This window comes from Mixophyes fleayi, chromosome 10 (assembly GCF_038048845.1).
Source record: "Mixophyes fleayi isolate aMixFle1 chromosome 10, aMixFle1.hap1, whole genome shotgun sequence".
Classification (NCBI taxonomy): domain Eukaryota; kingdom Metazoa; phylum Chordata; class Amphibia; order Anura; family Limnodynastidae; genus Mixophyes; species Mixophyes fleayi.
In genome coordinates this window covers 30,442,528-30,458,925 of record NC_134411.1, presented here as the reverse complement: position 1 = coordinate 30,458,925, position 16,398 = coordinate 30,442,528, and the positions used below count along the sequence as shown (strand labels likewise).

Sequence of the window (16,398 nt, the reverse complement as noted above, 5' to 3'; positions counted from 1 at the left end):
TGAGTATGCAAATTAGGAAAATACGTTGAGCCTGTGCAGAGCAACTGTTAAGTGAACTAGACAACGAAATTATAAGCTCACTAGGCTTGTGGCAGTAATTTACGTACGGGACACAAGAAATAAATGGTGTAAAGCATAGACAGGCAACCTGTAGCTCTCCACCTGTTGTGTGGCACTAGTCCCGAAATAAACTCCTGATATGATGGGACATGTAGATTCCCAAAAACCAGAGAACCACAGATTGACCAAGCTTGATCTGAAGTCTACGAAATGCAAGAATTAGCATCGCCTGTGGGCAAAACTCTTCAAGACAATGTTTCATCCCCTACTGTAACTCGATTTTTAGTAAGAAACTGTTTCTTTGATTGTCATTATTGTTTTTAATTAGTCAAAGATCGATGAGACATCAGGACGCCCATAATGTCATTAGATATTTTCTATCATTTGGAAGCTGAGGAACTTGCACATTTATCAAAACAAGATTGTGACACACCTCCAGGCTCGTTCATCGACACCTGTAGCCACTTACACTGAAGTACCTCTTCGCTGATTACTTTGGCTAATTACTCCTGACCACTTACTTTGATCAGGACTGCTATGTAGTGGGTAGAGTGCTGAGGTAGAATGCTGGGCTCAACACCGGATATCTAAGGGATAGATTAGAATGTTCGTGTATGCACTGGATGTGGGAATTGTTTTGCTCCATTTTGCTATTCCTCTTTCGGGTCTGAATGCAGATAAGCCAATGAAATATTCAGCTTATATACTTCTTAAATACACACAAAAAGCGTTGTGCAGTTGCTAAAGAAAGTAAACTCAGCTGCTTGCATCCTATACACGAATTTCCACTATTATTTTTTTATGGACAAAGCCTACAGCACGATTGACTGCAAGATTCACGTTGTAGTGTGGGCAATACCTGATCTAGTCTTTCCTTTCATCTTCATTTGAGTCCAATTGAAAATTCATAACAACTTTATTAATTTATTGAAACCTCCTCGGTACATGAAAAAAAAAGCTTTTTATCGTCACACACAAACTAGCACTCCATAAAGCTCGTCCCGCAACACAAAAATTCCTTTTTGCAGGTGACTGCAATGTGAACTGCATTCGGCACACATTTAGCTTGGAATGTATTGATCAACCAACCTTCTCCAATAAGAGGATGCTAAAATCCCCCCCCCTCCATACCCCATAGATACCATCACCTTGACTTAAAAAACCATGTACTTCCAAACATGGGTAAAGAATGTCAGAAGTTGGAAATGCTTTGCAGTAGTGCAATTTTGCAAGATCTTTAATATATTGTATTAAAAATGTGTATTTTGATGATTCTCTATTATAAATTAGTTTATAAGCCGATGAAAATTTTTGACGGGCTAAATATTTCAGAGGGAGCCTTAATTTGCTTTAGCAGATGCAATATTTGAATATGTAAGTAGAATTTAATGACAAGCTTTAGTACTAAATCAACATTAGTTGAAACATGGAATACAAAAACTTTTGAACCCCACATTAATTCTGATCAATTCATTAAAATGTATGACCAACGAGGCCTATTTCGCCAACTAAAACTTGTACAGCAATCAATAATTTGCTCTAAGTAAACAGGAGTTGAATTTGTTTGCATATTATCTACATGGCATTATCGTTTGTATCTGCATATTTATACATCTATTAGGAGGGCAGTGCAGAAAAGATGACTTATCAATGCATAAACTGCAGCATGCAACAGACGCCTCCCAAAAAGAAACAACCATACTAGCATTAAGCACTTAAACTGGAATTGAAACATATTAAATGAACCAAACTCTACAGTCTTTTCATGAACATGAGAACATTACTGATCAGATGTTGCTTATTCCATGTTGCCATATTTCTTAGGAATTCTGTCTAAATGCCACATCCCTAAAGCAAATAATATTCCCTGTCTGCAGCATAAATGCTAAAATGGACATTTAACAACCTAATTTACCTATTTTCTGATAGATAGATAGATAGATAGATAGATAGATAGATGTGTGGAGTTTGTATGTTCTCCCCATGTTTGCGTGGGTTTCCTCCAGGTGCTCCGATTATCTCCCACACTCCAAAAACATACTGGTAGGTTAATTGGCTGCTATTAAATTGCCCTTAGTTTCTCTCGGTCTGTGCGTGCATGTTAGGGGATTTAGATTGTAAGCTCCAATGGGGCAGGGACTGACGTGAATGAGTTCTCTGTATAGCGCTGCAGAATTAGTGGCGCTATATAAATAAATAGATGATGATGTTGATAATGATAGATAGATAGATAGATAGATAGATAGATGCTCACTACTAATATTATTTACACATTATTTTTCAGCATGTACTATATATTGTATTGCAATTCCTTTATTGATTAGTGAATTATTTTAATAGAGCAAAATGTTTAGCGATAAAATGAACATAAAAGTCTGTTCTCATATTCATTACTTACTCATCACACGACACTCATCAGTCAGAGCATATCACGTCTCATGCTCATTACACTGTTTTTTCCAATGACGCCCAACAAGATTCTATCGGCTTTTATCAAATGATGATGATCACGAAACAAGTTTTTCTGTACCTACATAATTCCAAAAATGCTGCTTCATTTGCAATATTATTTAAGTGCTAATAAGTAACAAGCGCATTCACCTTTGCTTCGATACTGCGCTAGTCTCCACATTTACTACGGCCACCAGCATTGCATCTGCCTGTTGTAAATAACACAAATTGATATTTGCAATTCTTCTTTAATGAAAAGTAAAAATAAAAAATGTATTGGTATTACGAACAGTCAGAAGACCAGGATGGCCAATGAGCCATAGAATGTGTATGTAAATAAAATCTTTGGACAGTTTGCCCCTGAACGCTCTCAAGCGATATTTCCCTGGCTCAATTTTCGGATTGCACCTTTTCATCAGATCCCCAATTGTGAGCCGGCTCATCTGCTGATGGCTGGTGAAGTGTAAAATCTTTTTCAAAACCAACAGCCTGGCTGGTGCGAACAGAAGGGGGGCTGTCCTTCCAATCAGTGTTTTTCCTTTACTGAAGCAAAACATGTCAAAAAATAGATGACAAAACAAAACAGAAATAAAAGAAAGATCACGGAAGGTGAGGAACATGTACTGCAAGCTTTTGCTATTTACAGACTGCAAATTGCTGCATCGGGACAGTTTAAGATACAGTGATTTATATGAATCAACACTTTTTGATTCAATGGCAAAGATTAAACAACTCTACATGCAGTATTAGTGTGACATCAAGCATCTATTTTGTGCTACTGCACCCAGATTTATGGATAAGCAGGTGCATTTGTAGATCAAAATTTTGGAGTCTGCAAAAGTGCAAAAGTTTGTACCATCTGATGGGAGGAGCTGGATGGACCAGAGGCGTGTTTTGTTAAGTATGGATTTACCGTCAAACACACTTGCAAACCACATTTCCTCACAGGTACTCAGGTGCCCCAGGGCTTAAACTCAGCATAGTAAAAGTTTATCTTCCAGGTAACAATAGGGACTGGGAGTATACTACACCAGGCGATATATGGAAGGCAAACCAGTAAAGATGCAAATGGTGGGGGTCAGACAGGAAGCAAGCAGGGATGGTCCAAAAACAAGCCAAGGGTCAAAATTGGCAGCAGACAGAGAATATACAGGAACAGGCTAGTCATATTTACACAGATCAGCCACGACCTTAAAATCACTGACAAGTGAAGTGAATAACATTGATTATCTCGTTACAATTACACCTGTCATGAGAACAGTCAGTTCTTGAAGCTGATGTGTTAGAAGCAGGAAAAATGGGAAAGCGTAAGTATCTGAGCGACTTTGACAAGGGACGACTGGGTCAGAGCATCTCCAAAACAGCAGGTCTTGTGGGGTGTTCCTGGTTTGCAGTGGTTAGTAAATACCAAAAGTGGTCCAAGGAAGGAACAAAGGTGAACTGCAACAGGGTCATGGACGTCTAAGGCTCACTGATGCGCATGGGGAGCCAAGGCTAGACCGTCTGGTCCAATCCCACAGAAGAGCTACTGTAGCACAATTTGCTGAAAAAGTTAATGCTGGCTATGATAGAAAGTTGTCAGAATACACAATGCAACGCAACCTTCTGCGTATAGGGCTGCCTAGCCAAAAACAAGTCAGAGTGCCCATGCTGACCGCAACCCACCGCCGAAAGTGCCTATAATGGGCAAATGAGCACCAGAACTGGACCATGGAGCAATGGAAGATGGTGGCCTGGTCCAATGAATCACGTTTTCTTTTACATCATGTGGACAGTCGGGTGCGTGTGTGGCGTTTACCTGGGGAAGAGATTGCACCAGGATGCACTATGGGCAGAAGGCAAGCTGGCGGAGGCAGTGTGATACTCTGGGAAACCTTGCTTTGACATGTACCATCTACCTAAATATTGTTGTAGACCAAGTACACCCTTTCTTGACAACAGCATTCCCTGATGGCAGTGGCCTCTTTCAGCAGGATAATGCTCCCTGCCACACTGCAAAAATTATTCAGGAATGGTTTGAGGAACATGACAAACAGTTCAAGGTGTTGACTTGGCCTCCAAATTCCCCACATTTCAATCCGATCAAGAATCTGTGGCATGTGCTGGAAAGCAAATCCAAGTCATGGATTCCCCACCTCACAACTTACAGGACTTAAAGGATCTGCTGCTAACGTCTTGATGCCAGATACCACAGAACACCTTCAGAGGTCTTGTGGAGTTCATGCCTCAGCGGGTCAGAGTTTTTTTGGCAGCACAAGAGGGACCTACACAATATTAAGCAGGTGGTTTTAATATTGTGGATCATCAGTGTTAAGTTTCAAGCACACATTAATGACACATGTAATGAAGACAGTCATGATGTCTTTTCATTCTCCTGATTAATTTAAGGCATACACGAAGCTACACCAAGCAGTATTTTACTTATCACTGCCTTAGAATTGGGTAATATAAAATGTTTAATAACCTATTATACAATGTTTTAAAGGTTAATCACACTTCTTAACTAGGCATACGATATTGTCAATGTAAGATCACACAAGAAATAAATGTGCAACAATTCACATAAATTATATATTTAAAAAAAAAAATTAGGACTCGTTCAGATGAAATTGTGTGAAACGCCAAGGATGGTTTTGTAGGGCAAGAATGCCATTTAATTAAAAGGTCTCCTAGTGTACGGAATACAGATATAACAATTTATAATGGACAATCTGTACTAATATCCCACTTGAGTCACGCTCCAATCGCTGTGAAAGGTACTGCCAGTCTTTTCTCTGTTTTGGAATCCATCATAAATGTAATTCAAATATTTTATAAAAAAAAAAAAGTATTGAGTACTGTACAAATCTAGAATGTAATGTAATTGAACCGACCATGAACATAAACCAAAATCTAATTACGATTATTATTATTATTATTATTATCTTTGACTTATAAGGCGCCACAAAGGGTCCGCAGCGCCGTACATTACATATACAGAAAACAGAACAAAGACACAACATGATACACAAATATATACAAACACAGGTGACAGGGTAAAGCAAATCATATTATATCTGGGACGGATAGGGAAAGGGATGGTAGAAATCAGCGAGAAGAAGGCCGAAGATTAATAAAAAAGGGAAAACAGAGCTAGGGAAGCAGGCCAAGAGGTACAGAGGGTGATGGAATAGTAGAAGGAGCACACAAGAAAGAGGGCCCTGCTCATGAGAGCTAACAACCTAAAGGGAAGGGGGAGACACATAAAGGGTGGTACTAACTAGGGTAGAGAGCCAGGACAAGAAAGTTAGGACGATCCAACATGTTTTAAATCAAGTATCCTCCATGAGATCTTAAAGTTCTTGTTTAGAAAAAAAATTATATATCTGACTCGTAGCAACATTGCAAAGTCACAATGGTACAGTATATGCATCTTACAAATCTTCATCTTGTGGAATGAAGTGATCAATATGTGGTTAATAGAGAAACCCACATCCCACCATTTATAAATAAATATATTGCAGTTGAGTAACAATCCAATTTTATTTTGTATATATTTTGACAAAAAAAAAATGTCAAACCTATTTAACATCAGATGGACTGAAGAGACAGTAGAGATCAAAGTTATAACCTTTAAAATATTATTTTGACTAAGGATTTTCGAAATTGGGTAATGTCAAACAGAATATTTTAATGTTCTGTGGAGTGAATTCAATTCAGCATAAGGTTCCATAGGAGCCTCATGGGCAATGCCAGATTAAGGGGGGAGGGGGGCAGTCCAGATGCTTCAGTTACCTCCTTCTTCCAAGATGAGACAGTTCACATATGGTACCCACCACCTCAATGGAGTGCCACCCCATGTGTGCAGGCTGTCAGAGAGGCAACGCAGCACAGATGAAAGAAGGTGAGTGTGAGGGCAGTGGGGGTGGGGGTCTTGATGTAATGTAGGCTATTAATTTAAAGCTGGAGGTGGGGGTCTTAATGTAATATTGGTGGGAGGTAGGCAATTAATTTAATGGTAAGTGTAGGTGGAGGTATTTTTAATTGGTGGGGCTATTTAATATTAATAGTTGCGGCTAATAATTTAAGGAGGGGTAATGGGGCCTTTAATTTAACGCTGGGGTGCTTTGGGGGCTATCAATTCAAAGTAGGGCTGAGTTTTGAGTCAGTGATGGTTATGGGAAATATGTATATTTATTTAATGTAAATGCTATTAATTAACTGCCAGGGCTGTTTGGGGAGAGGGAAATGGGTATTTTTTTTATTAAATGTGCCTGCTATTAATTTAATGGTGAGGCTGGTTGGGTGAAAGAGTTTTATAACTTTAAATGTGAATTCTATTACTTTAATATTGGGTCTGATTGCAGGGAGGGAGGCCTATATTAAATGTGGTTCTATTGATTTAATGCACCTATTTTCTAAATTTCATGTACCTTTTTCCAAACAGGGCCCCAACATTCCAGGATCCAGACAAGCAGCAACTGTGCTAAAGACACCAGCAGCCGCAGGTAGTGAAAGTTGCAAGAAAATGTAGGAGATAATCGGACAGTCTGCGAACTGTCTTGTAGCCGGTGGAACAGTCTTGAATTTGGGTGGCTGACCCACTTAGTCATGATTTTATCCGACTGCAAGGACAGTTGTCCTGGTTCACACTGTTCTGCTCATGAAGGGAGAGCTGGATGCACCTAATAGTTGCGCACACAGTATTGTCTGTGTATTTGTCTAAAAAGATAGCCATATTAAACCTTGCCCCCTCCCCACCATCTTAAGTGCCCGAGTCCCCCAGAGCCTTAATCCAGCTCTGCTCACGGAACATGCGGCCTCACCTACTTTCATGTTTTATGGTACCTAAAACATAGCTGACTTTTGCTTGCACCTCTTTGAGTTCCAAGCAAGAATCAATAAAGTTTTAGGTACTGAACGAACATCCCAAGGAGTCTCATCACACAGAGCTCAGACGGGACTTCTCCTGCAATTGAATTCCCCTTAAGTCTTTTGGAAGTGGAACCAGTGCGCTAATTGCTAAAATCTTTCACGTGTTTTATTGGGAAAATTGACAAATCGTGGTCCGTTGCTAATACTGAAGGTCTGGTGTTGAGAAAATGATATCTAAGAAACAATAGAACTCAGTAATTGAAATTACGTTGTGTACAAACTCACAACTCAACTAGTGTCCAAGTCACAGGTGTGGAGACTCACGCTACATATAGTTAAGAATTACCAGTAGGATGTCATGCTTTTACTAAGGATCTGAACAGTTCCTAACATGGACAGGTGAGGACCTCAGTTTGGGAGGCACAATTCTAAATAGAGATAAGCTAAATCAATGAGAAATTTTCGCACAGTCGAGTTTTGTGGTGTAACAGTTTATTTCATAGAAGTAAATCAGTGGCAAAACTAGACATTTGTTGGTTCCATAGCAACATTACTACTATGGAAGTGCTGCCTTTGGCACTAGGGTTTATACATTAATGAGACTTGGGGCTAGATTTACTAAGCTGCGGGTTTGAAAAAGTAGGGATGTTGCCTATAGCAACCAATCAGATTCTAGCTTTCATTTTGTAGAAGGTACTAAATAAATGAAAGCTAGAATCTGATTGGTTGCTATAGGCAACATCCCCACTTTTTCAAACCCGCAGCTTAGTAAATCTAGCCCTTGGTCTTCCTAGAAGCTCCAAAGCCTGGCCCTACTTTCAAGGTTACCACCTTTCTAGCCAATCCCATAGGCAGGTGCACCATTCACGTGGTATCAGTTTTTAATTTAATGAGCAAGTAAAAACTTTGTGTCAGAGCTGTGTATTACTGAACTGAAAAATATATAAATGAAGGGTTCTCTCTCTGAGCCAGCAGTGTGTGCGTGACAAGCTTGTAGTCTTGCTGTGCAGAAATATACTATGTGGAGTGGTGGATTCATATGCAAGATCAGAGCCAGTGATGTCACAGCAGCTTAACTGACTGACATTTTTAGCGTTTTCACCATATCAAATCCCTGTCCTAAATATGAGGGATGTGGCTTCAGCTATTTATAATGAATATGGAGATAATACTCTTTTGAACTTTATATTATAAAAAAAAGCTTTGATGGACTGTTGGAAATACACTGTAGAATGTATATTATCTTCATGCATTTAAATTTTATGAGTTTAATGGTTCATTAGCAGTAATGAAATAGGACATTTGTATTTACTATATTTATATAACTATGCTGGTGATGAAGGTATACATTAGTTTAAGAATGCTTATTAGGTTGCTCTAAATCAGGACCCCTTTCTTATAAATCAGGGTTTGAGGATATAGTGCATGGACTGTTGGACCAAACATTTTATGTTTACTTTTGAATGTCTGTTTGGTTCTTTTTTTTTTTTTTCATTTTCTTTTAAATAAAACTCATCCGAACGCTGCTGATACGAATGGTGGATCAGATAAAACTCTGAAGGATTGTAAAGCAGCCAAATCTGCAAGATAGCACTGCCTGGGGGGAAATGCTGTTCTGGAGAGTCGCCTTCTCCACATCAAATAGAATCTTAACACCAACAAAGGTGAATTGCAGAGTTGTGTCTGTTTACCGGCCTGGATTTTTTTTTTTATCTGACGCACATAAATACAGAATACTCTCCCCCCTTCTCCAAACACACAAAAGCACAAAACTTAACGAAAGTACCTTCTGCAGCGTGTAGCTGCGATAATTATATCAGGTTATACAAGCCGATCATGATGGAAATGAGAATGTGCTCTATGTTTGCTAGCAGGAAAGCTGATTTTAATCCTTCTTAGACAAGTAATTACTAGAGGATTGTTTGCAAAAATCTAAAATGTGCCTTATCTGCTTGTGTGCCGAAGTGAGTTTGATGCCGCAGATAGCATTAGGTAACACCAATGTAGTATAGAAAAATAATTTTAAAAATGAGCTTTTTTCAGTAAAGAAATATTTTTTTAAAGGTTTCTCTGCCACACACAGATTTGTTCCTTTTATTTACATTTACCAATTCGACTATACAACACTAATGAAGGGGCAGATCCACTCACATGATAATGGATTTGCTGAAACGCAGACCTTCGTTTCAGATTCACTCACATGATAACGGATTTGATGTAACGCAGACCTTTGTTTCAGATTCACTCACATGATTACGGATTTGATGTAACGCAGACCTGTGTTTCAGATTCACTCACATGATAACGGATTTGATGTAACTCAGACCTGTGTTTCTATATAAGTCTTCTGCCCCTTGAATAATCCTTAATGCGCACTATTTCATAGCACGTTATAATGCTATAAAGATTTCACTAAACAATATTACATTACAGTGTTACAATACAGATTGCAGCAGGTTTCTGATGGACCAGAATACATTATCTGGAAAGAAACTTAAGAAATAAAAATGAAAAATAAATGGGGTGGGGTAAGGTGAATTCTTAAATCATCTGAGTGATATCATTTTATGTGGTTACAGACACAGTTTTTTCTCTTAGCGTAAAGCTGTATTGATGGTTTGGGGCTGTTTGCAAATAGTCAATGGCTGCTAAAAAGGGCCCTGGCATTTTCCCTTGAAGCAGTTTTGTTTTTCTCATGCTTCCTTATAGAACAAGATGGATGCATGAAATTCTTGTCCTCCTAATCACATGAGTGGCAGATCACTGCCTCCTACAATCGCAGCACATTCATCATTCTCTGCTGCTATAAACATTCTGATGATCTGATTGGCTACGGTGTGTTCTATCCCCACCCACTTCCTCCAGGACATGAAGGTTGAATACAATAAGGTGCTCAGTCCCTAATCAAATACACTTTAAAACATTTCTGTGACCTCCCAGCTTGAGAACATTTTGCTTCCTTTGTGTTATCTTATTGGTTCTGACTTTAGAGCATGTTTAATCTGTCATTGTAACACACCAATGGAGAACTACTATTTTAGTCTGATGGTTACCAATACGATAACATGATGCCGGATGAGTGTGTTGCAACCCAACACATTCACCTCACTTTAGGAGGCACCAGGCTGCTCCACCATTTCAAAATAATAGTGTTCTCTCTGTATATTATATCCTGTCTGTGGCAATGATGGAAATCACTGCAGTAAATTATCAGTGCTAGCAATAAAAGTCACTATTGAAATATGAAATACATTTAACATAGGGATACATCTTAAAATAAGTTATCATGATATAATTTGAGTGGTGCACTTGCACCCACTCATTGGGCCCATGCTTTTACCCCATTCTTCGATTTCCCCTCCAAAGGGACTTTCCCCTTTGAGACCTACACCAGAATTGGTTATCGGTGCTTTGAATGCTTTTCATTCAGCGATCCCATCCAGATCCTAAGGCAGCAAGTTTTGAAGGGCAAAAGACACTTCATTTGATTTAGACTTCAAGTCTAAATCAGTAGCATTATCTTGTTGGTAGATCCAACACGGCTTAAAACTACAATATTTGTCTTTTTTAAATCACATACAACTCAGATAGGCTCAACTATATTCAAGCCAGTTTGAACAAGTTCACGTTTGCTCCAAAATGGTTATATAATGAATACATATTTTTATCAGTTTTCCATTTGCACAACGAACTCAAACTTCATACTCAAATGCAGTAATATCACTGTTTGAATTTAAATAAATGCTGAACATACTATAAAATGCACCATTTGAGTCGAACAGGTAATATTTTATTGTCTATTGTAACGTACTTTGTTTTAACTGCAAGCTGTGAACTCCAACTTCAAACTGTCAAACTGACTTTGAGGTTCGCCCTCCGTAGGGAGGGAGGTCGTGGCAGTGGAATTCAAATCAAATCGGCCCAAAAATCACAGTCACAACAAGCATCGGCCCAAATTTGGTCAAATATCTAACTGCTCTCAATTGTTTCAGCAGCTATAATAATGACCTATTGCTACTACTGGTGGTGGATGTATATTGCTTGGTTGAATTATATACTGGAAACTATGGATCTATTTAAGAAAGGAGCCTGCAATTACCCAGCAACTATTGTGTTAATCCACCTAATTATCTATTTAAACCATAATTTCATTCCCCCTTAGTCTAAAGCTATTATCAAGTCATTTTAGACACCAAAATAATATTTTTAATTCCCATAGCATGATAGGAGGATAAAGATATACATTATGGGTTGAAGCAATATATTCTCTCATCCGTGTCTAGGAGATAATTATAGAATTACTAGTCTCTTATTTTTCCATTTATATATAACTTTTGTTCTAGATATAAAAAAAATATATAAATTTTCCTCTTCATCCTTCTCCATAGACCTCAGTGTATAGAACAAAATATACATCTCAATTATTAATGTTCCGACACATATTCTAGATTTTAATACAGAACACATTTAACCTTTTTGTATTTACATTTTGGGAGAGGGAAAAAAAAATTAAAGTTCTAAGCTAACAGATGTCTCTTTTAGCTCTTGCTAAGCTCGATGAATTAATCTTTTTCTAATTAGCATGGATGGTAATTGTCTAAGGGCCTGAGACAATTATTTCAACAAAAAAAGTCATGCTTTATACCTCTGCATTTAAATGAACAGTTCCCACCTGTTTCTGCTTTTTCTCTTTGGCTGAGAGAATCCCAGGTACAATGTTCTCTCTGAGGACCTATAGGAACAAGAGAAAAATAAAAGGTATGTCTTAGGCTCGGTGAGAGGCAGCTGACAGCTTAAAGTCTACATGTCGCCTTCTCTGCCTAGAAGGGATGCAACCGTTTCACATTCAAGAAAATGTAGCCAATCAATTTGCTAGGTTCAAGTGGCATCGCTAAGGGTCATATACAAACCACAAAAACCGGGGACCCTACATTCCAGGGTGCACACCCACCTCATGACCTTCGGAACCCAAAAAATTCCATTGTATATAGGTTTTGTGGGAAGGAGAAAGGTTGTATGCCCTCTAACAAAGCAGGTGACGTCCCTGTATATGCAGGCGCTACACCCCTCTCGTTTAAATAATCACATTCAACAAATTCAATTTTGCATTTCTATGTTAATCCAAGAGTAAGTGCTCTCTTCTAATCCACAGTAAGTAAGGAACTCCCAAAATGCACCCAACTCAACCCATCAGAGAGTACAAAGATGGCCAACAGATTCATGCACATACCCGTAACAATGCTAGGTTGGAAAGTTTTGCAACAGCGCATTTGTGTACTGGCAAGTACAATATTTCATGCTGACAAATTATTTTACAGATAAACTATCTGCAAAAGTAATTTAAATGTAAAAATAACCCATATATGGATAACATTTTGGATGAACACTACTTGTAAAAACACAATGGACCAATACACACTGGTTCCAAATCAATAAAACAGAGAAGGAATGTTAACATTATTGATCATCATCATCATCATTTATTTATATAGTGCCAGCAGATTCCGTAGCGCTTTACAATTGGGAGTCAGACAATAACCGATCTTTAATAACGTAAAAAACATATTTTCCATGATAACATCTTTATAATCAAATTTAAAGGGTAATTCAACTGTATCTGAGATTTCGGTGGGACACTTTATGAAATTGGGATTCCACAAAGGTAGACCTGATTAGCAGAAAATACAGCATAGAAACATGTTATTACCATCTCCACAGCCCAGAGACATGATAATACTTTAAAGTCAATGGCTGAACTACCGTAGGTGCAGGGTGTGCTGCCACTACGGAGCCCAGTGATGAGGAGGGCCCACCAATACCGGGTCACTCTCCCGGTCTAAGCCGCCTGCACCCTCTCATAATAACAGAGTGGAGGACCTCTTCTGACCGCTGCCACTGTAGACCGTCAAATGCTCAGTAGAGTCCCCTCTCTCTGCTCTTTTGAGAGCCGAGCAGGGGTATGGGAGACTAGAGTAGTGTCGCTGGGCCCCTCCCAAAATGTTATTATGGGTTCCTTCGCTACAGTGTTCCAACCTTGTTCAAAGTCCCAGTACCAATAGATACCGCGCTGAGATCAGTAGACTGAAACGGCAGATGACACTGCCTCACATTCTTCTCTGTTGAGGCCAAATTTCATTAGGCTTTTCCCCAGCACAGAGAAAGGAAGGGACACCCCATCATACAGACAAAGGGAATGGGATTTTTTTTTTTTTAATTTGCCCTTAATGTAAGCTGGAATCTTACAAATCAAGCAATGATCAGTGGTATAAGATTCAGACAGCAAAATATCAAACCAGAATTGATAAAGTGGGTTAAGTGCATCACAGGCAGCTTTGTGCAGAGAACAGAGGGACAGAGAGAGTGTTGCCACTTTATTTATACAGTCAATGTTTTCCTGATGCTTAGATTCTAACTCCTTTTTTTGTGGGTTGAACTTTGACGTCCAATTGGATACCAGGTTACCTTGGTACACAATGCAGACTGATTGTGCGCTCTCTTGTAGGCTCTCTTGTAGGCTGTCTTTTTACAAAAGCTGGTTGTATGCTAAGCCTTGTGGCAAACAGACTGACTGCTGATCAAATCCCCCCTGCTGAAAACCTGGTGATCCTTGTCAGTTCCATTCTGTTGCGAGACAACGCGCTCACAGCACCCATCCTCTGCAGCCCTTTGTTCCCAAACTTCCTCCTAGTCTGCTCGCTTCAAAGCACTTAGTCTGGCAGTACAGGGCTAGGAAGACCTTCCCTTCCAAAATAATAAAATAGAAAGAAAAAAGAAAAGGCTATTAGCTTTCTTAAGACTTGAGTTCAGCGCCTACAATGTAGAGACTCCAGGGGGCAAACAAAAAAACTGTTTGCTGAAACTGGGCCAGGACAAGGTTCATGGGGAAAGGATTAAATGCAACATGGCCTATTTAAATGGACTACAGTGTAATATTCAGCTCTACAGTTAACTACTACCTGGAACAGCCATATGTAGAACAGTGGATTGTGGCATATTTACTAGTGGGGCACATAGGTGCGTGATAGGCGGCCAGAGGGATACTTCATTCACCCTTCTATAAAATATGCCCCTTGCCCCTTGTCTTCCCCCTGTCTCTTGTCTGCCCCTTGTCCAACCTCCTCAGGCTACCGCCTCCTACCTCTTGTCTGTCACCCTCACGGTTTTCCACAACTCTTGAGCTGCGTAGCGGTGGATATACTTTTTATGTCTGTTGAAACACTCTGGTCAGGAGTAGATCACATTTCTTCAGTTCAGGTCTCCCGTTAAACAAAACCTGTCACTTTTCCAATTTATTTAATAATGCATTTGGGAATTATTCTATAAATATTTCTGTCTCTTCTTGTTTTTTCTTCTTTTGCTGCAGCTTTATTTGGGACTTGCAGACTTTAGATGATCCCCGCACTATAGCCTAATGAGGCCACTATCCATCTCCGAGTCGTCTCTGTGTGATCTTCTCTCGCGTTCTGATCTGAGATCTCAGAATTGAATGGGAACTCACGCTGCTCATTGTCATATAGTCATGCAAGAGTATGTCCTAATGGTCTATAACATTAAACCTTTGCTTTAATTAGTGTAAGATATGGGAACGCTTGTTAAAATGTCACATTGCAATTTTTAAATTACATATTTTTTTCTATCTATTCTGTCCATTCTACCTTTTTTTTCAATGGGAGGCATGAAGCTGGCAATGGAACTGGGAAGGTTATTGTAGAATGAAGTTGTAGTTTTCAGTATATATTTTTTGGGCTATATCATCATCATCAGCCGCAGCTATTTATATAGCGTCACTAATTCTGCAGCGCTGTAGAGAGAACTCACATCAGTCCCTGCCCCATTGGAGCTTACAGTCTAAATTCCCTAACATAAACACACAGACAGAGAGCGAGACTAGAGTCAATTTGATAGCAGCCAATTAACCTACCAGTATGTTTTTGGAGTGTAGGAGGAAACTGGAGCATCCGGAGGAAACCAACACATACATTCCACACAGCTAAGGCCATGGTCGGGAATCGAGCTAGTGACATTAGTGCTGTGAGGCAGAAGTACTAACCACTAAGTTACCGTGCTGCCTATAAGCCTATATGCATGTACAGCTTCATAGTGTCGCACCCTTAGTACTTTTCCAGATATTTGTATTGTACCATACTTTTATAGCCTTGAGTGAAGTAGCAGGTTGATAAAGGCAATAATTCTTAAAATTGTACAATCATTTTGCAGAACATTTTGTACTACTTCAATAATAGAAGTAAAATTAACCTTAATCACAGTATTAAGTTTTCAATCCTATATTGGTTACCTCATAGCTCAAATGGATACTTCATAGCTGTCAATCAGCTTACAGATTCATCAGTGCTGTATCTCTGGAGATAATTGAACAGACTGCATCACCGATCTGTGGTGTCCTCCGCAATTCAGGGGAAATCCCCTTCACCAGTGTTGCACTGGGTGATCTCCCCTCACTGACAACAGAGGGAATGGGGTGTGCAAACAGTTTTGTGTTAGTTTCTAACACATATGCTGATTTAATTAGAGCCATGGCTATGGGTAAATAATGCCTGTGGCAGAAAGAAAGTAGAAATAGATGCGGAATTACGGTGATACAGTCTTCAAGTTCCGCTTTTGCTTTGTCATTACGCGTTGCATTTTGCGGAATTTATAGTCTATTAATAGAGCTGGGACATTGATGGCTAATTTGTTCTACTGTGTGGTGTGGATTGGTACACAAGGCCAAATTCATATAGAGTAACATGCAGAATGATGCAGCCATATCTAATACGAGGTGAGTATGTTGTGGAACAGTTTTGAAAATGTCATCTCTCTTTCTGCCACAGGAAATGATTTACCCATAGCCATGGCTCTAAGTAATCAGCATGTGTTTGCAAACTCCATTCCCCCTGTTGTCATCACTGGTGAAGGTGATTTCCCTTGAATTGAGAAGGACACCACAGGTCTGCTACTAGGGGAGGGGGTGACTACAAATTTTACTGAACATATCTTGAAATATAGATCTAGTAATTGTTTGCACTTTAAGAA

The 16,398-nt window shown here is 39.2% G+C and overlaps 1 protein-coding gene across 5 annotated transcripts in view; it reads right to left on the bottom strand.

Annotated features, from left to right (window-relative positions):
• LRRC4C (leucine rich repeat containing 4C) overlaps positions 1–16,398 on the bottom strand; it is a 610,411-nt gene that overhangs the window by 410,795 nt on the left and 183,218 nt on the right. For 4 of the 5 annotated variants that reach the window (XR_012679465.1, XM_075188319.1, XM_075188315.1 and 1 more), the window contains exon 2: positions 12,011–12,097. The gene's annotated coding sequence lies outside the window, so the exon portion shown is untranslated. The remainder of the gene's footprint in view (positions 1–12,010; positions 12,098–16,398) is intronic. The other variant, XM_075188317.1, reaches the window with a different exon arrangement.